Source organism: Nothoprocta perdicaria, unplaced genomic scaffold, assembly GCF_003342845.1.
Source record: "Nothoprocta perdicaria isolate Ctin4 unplaced genomic scaffold, notPer1 scaffold_269, whole genome shotgun sequence".
Taxonomy (NCBI): Eukaryota; Metazoa; Chordata; class Aves; order Tinamiformes; family Tinamidae; genus Nothoprocta; species Nothoprocta perdicaria.
This window is the reverse complement of record NW_020455498.1, coordinates 703063-707791: the sequence shown is the minus strand read 5'-3', so window position 1 is coordinate 707791 and position 4729 is coordinate 703063. Positions and strand designations below refer to the sequence as shown.

At 42.0% G+C, this 4729-nt stretch overlaps 1 protein-coding gene across 1 annotated transcript in view; it reads right to left on the bottom strand.

The window, feature by feature from the left end:
• Nucleotides 1–4430, bottom strand: part of STARD3NL (STARD3 N-terminal like) — a 23203-nt gene extending 18773 nt beyond the window's left edge. Inside the window, exon 1 of the mRNA XM_026040825.1 lies at nt 4405–4430. The gene's annotated coding sequence lies outside the window, so the exon portion shown is untranslated. The remainder of the gene's footprint in view (nt 1–4404) is intronic.
• Between the last annotated feature and the right edge of the window lie 299 nt (nt 4431–4729).

Here is a 4729-nt window from a genome sequence, read left to right as displayed (position 1 = left end):
AAGATGAAGTCAAATATTTGCTTTTGCTAATGATTAAATACCAAGTTATTTTGTTTTGCCTTACTCCCTATTCTTTCACGTGGGATTTAAGCTTTATTTTCTATGAAAAGATTGTGTAATTTAAAGTCATGGTATTTACTTGATCAGGAACAGTATCTGAAAAATATGCAGGTAACTGGAACATTCTAATTTCCTTGAGTAAGACTTCTCTTTAAATTACTACGATCTTATGGCAACTTAATGAAAATAACTAATCACACAGCYCTCACATAGCTGCTGCACATTATTTTTCTGAAAATAATCAAAGGAGGTGCAAAACAGTTCAGGGAATAGGTCACATGACAAAAGGAGGAGAAAACATAAAAAAAAAGTATGAAAATTAAACTTTTGGGTCAGTGGGACATCCGAGGGAACAGCAATGGCATCATACTTCATCCCTGGAGAATAAGCCTTAGAGAGTTTAGTCCAAAATTAGYCCAACCTTGGACTAATTTTTCCCTGCAGTTGCGTGTGGGCCTGCTAGCAAGCACTATGCCACAGAATAGCACTGGCCTTAACTATCGCTCTAATTCTTGCTCTAGAAAAGCTGAGAAAGTGGCAAAGAGCTTGTAAAATCGGTCTCTTCAATGCCTTCTTTTTATTCTCATTACCATTATTACCTCTGGGTTATTTTCCTATCTCAGCTTCTTTACTCTCAAGAGGAGCAAGCAGAGCTTTCTRCCTGTACGTGAGCATGCTCAAACAAGACATGGGAAATGGGACACGAAATATCAGCCCTTCAGATCTAAAACAAGACAGCTTTGAAAATACACTCCATGCTGGAATTCACAGGAGCCTCAAAAACATTCTCCAGAAATCACAAAATGTCCTAAGCACAGCTTTTGTTTAATCAAGGGTGTGATTTCAAATATGCAATTATAGCCTATTTTAAGACAAATACTAAAAAAAAAATACGTATAAAAAGGATGCAGCATAACATATTCTGAAGCTGCATCTTATATAATACCTTGCTGAAGGGATTCATCCATTCCAAATTACAAAACTGTAATGTATGCATTTTATTTCTGTTACTGGTAAGTCTATGGAACACAAAMAAACTTCAGTTACTGAACTGATATCATTCCATTGAGCTAAAGAACAGGTTATTAACATTTTCTAGTCTTGCAAATATCCAAAATTGTATCAAGATTTTAAGCTAAATATAATCAGCTTCCCACAGATGTATAACCATAATGTACAGTATTTATATTTCATAAATGCATACACACAAGTAACATGCAGCAAATGTAGGCAATTAGAAAAAGGTCAGTGATTTCCTAACAAAATAGAGAAGGAGGAAGAGTGGGCAAAATGGGAACTGGTGCAAATACAGGGAAAAGACAATAGCAAAACCTCTGCCTAATCTTGTCTTAACTTGTTTTCTTCACAGCCTGCTTTTCCAAAGCTGACTTTGTGGCCTACCTAACTGCAGCTCATGGAAATAAAGATCCCACTGCAAAATTCATTACATCAAGCACTAAACCCTAAGCAAAACGAGATAATGATATTTAGCTTGCTGGAGKACAACTGTAGACCAAATAAACTGACTTTCACATATCAATAACAATTATATTTTTATCACATTAGCATTCACTTGGAGTTCAAAAGATTATTTTATATTTAAAGAGACCAAACATATTACCAACTGTTTGAAATAACAAGCACAATGTTGATTCATTGCATAGGACACTCACGGATTTCTTACTTGTTTGCTCTTGCTCTAAATATGYCTAGAGCTGCTAACCATCATCTGCTTAGACTAGAAAAACTCTTATTTTGCTAGCACTGAACTGTGGGACTCTTCATTTAATACTTCAGTCATTTTACTCTTAAGTATTTCATAAAYGGTAGCACCCAGGACTCCATCACCTACAGAACTCTTCCACAAAATGGTAGAAAAGCTTTCTCTGGGCAAACTCGCTCTCTAGAAATTCTGCAGAGCTCTTAAGAAAAACAGGACTTTAGAACTCAAAGCCTATTAMAAAACAAAAACAAAACAAAAAACCTCCCAAAATACAAARTAAAAATGTAAAATATGAATTGAAAAATCTTTCAAAAGTTTAAGTCATTCATATTTTATAGGTCTTTAAGGGGCTTTCAAAACAAAGGAAAACATGAGATTTTACCTCATTAGTGTTACCTCATTTCTTTTCTTTTCTCCTTATTTTCCTTATAAAGCTTAAATGGCATGGTAAGGAATTAACTACCCTGCACAAGAAAGAGCAAACCCTCATAAAAACCTGTACATGAATCTTTAGCATAAGAGACTTCTTACACATAACACATCACTTCCAAGTAATCAGTGCAGCTCTTCTGCCAGTGCTAGATACAAATTAAACCCTCATCTCCAAAGTGACAGCTTTTCAGCGCTCTGACTGATGACCATGTGATTTTAGCATGAAAGTATAAAGTCACTAAGAGATATTTCTTTTTAGGTTCATATACTTGCTGAGATTTTTTCTTCTCCTCTCCACCCCAGTTAATTTTGTATCTTACTGCTAACTGAATTTAACCCAGTGAGACAGGTCATATATGCAAGTGCTCATTTTATATGATTTTTAAGTAGATAGACTTAAAAAAAAAAAAAAAATCAAAACCATATTTGCAATTCTTTATATTGTCTCAGCTATGCTGGTGGAAGTTTGGGCTGCTATCAACAAAACCACTGTTTGCTATTGTCAATTCAGACTTCCATTAGCACTTTGCCAATCTCTTCTGCAAATGCTCTGGTAATAACACACTTGCTGACTTGAACCATTGAGTGAAATCCTTTAATCCTGCTTACTAAAAATGAGGTTTGGCCCTGTAACACATTTCAATAAATGAAATCATGGAAAGAAATATTTAATATGATGTTCTGATGAAGTTTAAAATGGAAGAAGCCTAAATACATTCCTTCAAGTGAATGGAAGTATAAAATAATGATGTAGAATACATCTAAAAAGATAAGCACCGTTTTTGAGAATTTGGGAGAATTATAACACCTCATTTTACTCTACACGCACCGAGAACACCCAATCCATCTCTACTTAGCATTAAATAACTCACAAATTTCAGTATTGCTAAAGAAGGCCAGACACTTCTTGTCCAAACAACAAGTTTAAAAAGAAAACTGTCATCTTGAAAAATCTAGCACGCAGATAACAAAAAAAGAACAACTTCAAGTTAAGGATCTGCTTCATAAAGTAGACCACTGGCCCATTATACCCTTGACACTGTCAAAACACCCCCTATCTAGCCTATTTAATACAAGGTTGATGAACTGCATCTTCCGAAAATAATTTTATGCTGGCGCTTATAAACAGAAATGAAAGTGAAAATCATCTTGCAGAGCTGGATTGAGCAACCATCCCTCAAAACGCAGGCACTGTCTAAAGAAAAGGACAACGCTCATTATCAACCAGGGCTCCACACAATCCCATATGACGCAGTASAAGTCATGGCAACCAAATATATGTTAAAAAAAGTACCCTGTTAACAGTGTGCGGAAGTACCGTGATGACCCTAGTGCTCTGCGCACAATATGATTTGGTTTTAAATCTTTCCTCAAGCTTACTATTAATTACRTATTTACTTACAATTATCAAGAAAGTGAGGACCGACTAAAATTTAGCATTGAGAGAGGAGTATTGCTGAGCAAACAACATCCATTTAGAGATAGCTTTTTCCCCAATGAGTAACTCCAAGCGCCAGTACAACCCTGCTACCAGCTGAACCATTCAGGCAGCCAGCCATGCTAGTCCAGCCCTAAAGAAACACGCAGGAACACCGCATTTCAGCAATTAATGACGCCCCGGTCACGCAGATGAGACACGGGAATCGCAAAGCCTCTGCCCACGATTAGCTGAGCCCGGCCGGACAGGGCAATCAGGCCCTAACGAGGCATCTCCCTTGGGAGGGAGTTGGGAGGCAGACCTGCGCTTGGCAAGGGTACCGGCGAGGCGACACGACACCGCGGTGCCCCGAGAACACGCGCCTGGTTGAGGCCGCACCTCGGAGAGGAAAACAGGAACACATAAATAAGCAAGGACGTGAACAAACACTTGAGCTCGCAGAGAAACGGGTAGCTGAGCGGGGCGACCCTGCGGCGCCTGAGAGCCGCAGCCCAGCCGAACGGCCAGCTCCTTCCCCCGCCTGCCGCTCGTCCTGTCCCGCGCGCCTCTGRACGGAGGCGGGCGAGGAGGCGAGGCCGCAACGCCATAACGGCCGCAACGGTCGCAACGGCGCGCCCGCCCGCCCCCCGCGCGTAGGCGCCGCGCGCAGAACCGGGCCCTGCGCGCCGCCACCAGCCCCTCGGCGAAGAAAGGCGCTCCCTCCGCCGGGCGGCGAGGACGGGGGCAAAGCGGCGGCGGCGGCGCCTCTTACCGCGGCGCGGCGGCCCGGCGAGCGCGGCGCGGCCGCGGGGAGGCTCCGCCGCAGGCCCCGCCGCTGCCGGGAGGGGCGGGGCCAGCGCGGGGCGGGGCCTGCTGGGGGCGGGGCTTCCCCTCCCCGAGGCTCCGCCCAGCGCCCCGCCCCGTTGCTATGGCGGGCCGCGGCCATATTGTGCATATTTATATATGTAAATGCAGTTAGATGAGTGTTGGTGCTTTATTTTAGTCTGAGGCGGCCGATTAAGTTGTAGCGTGAGCTGTAGTCGTGTGAATTAAGGGGTTTCTCTGCCACCTGGAGAAAGGATTACCGAGCTTTGCTT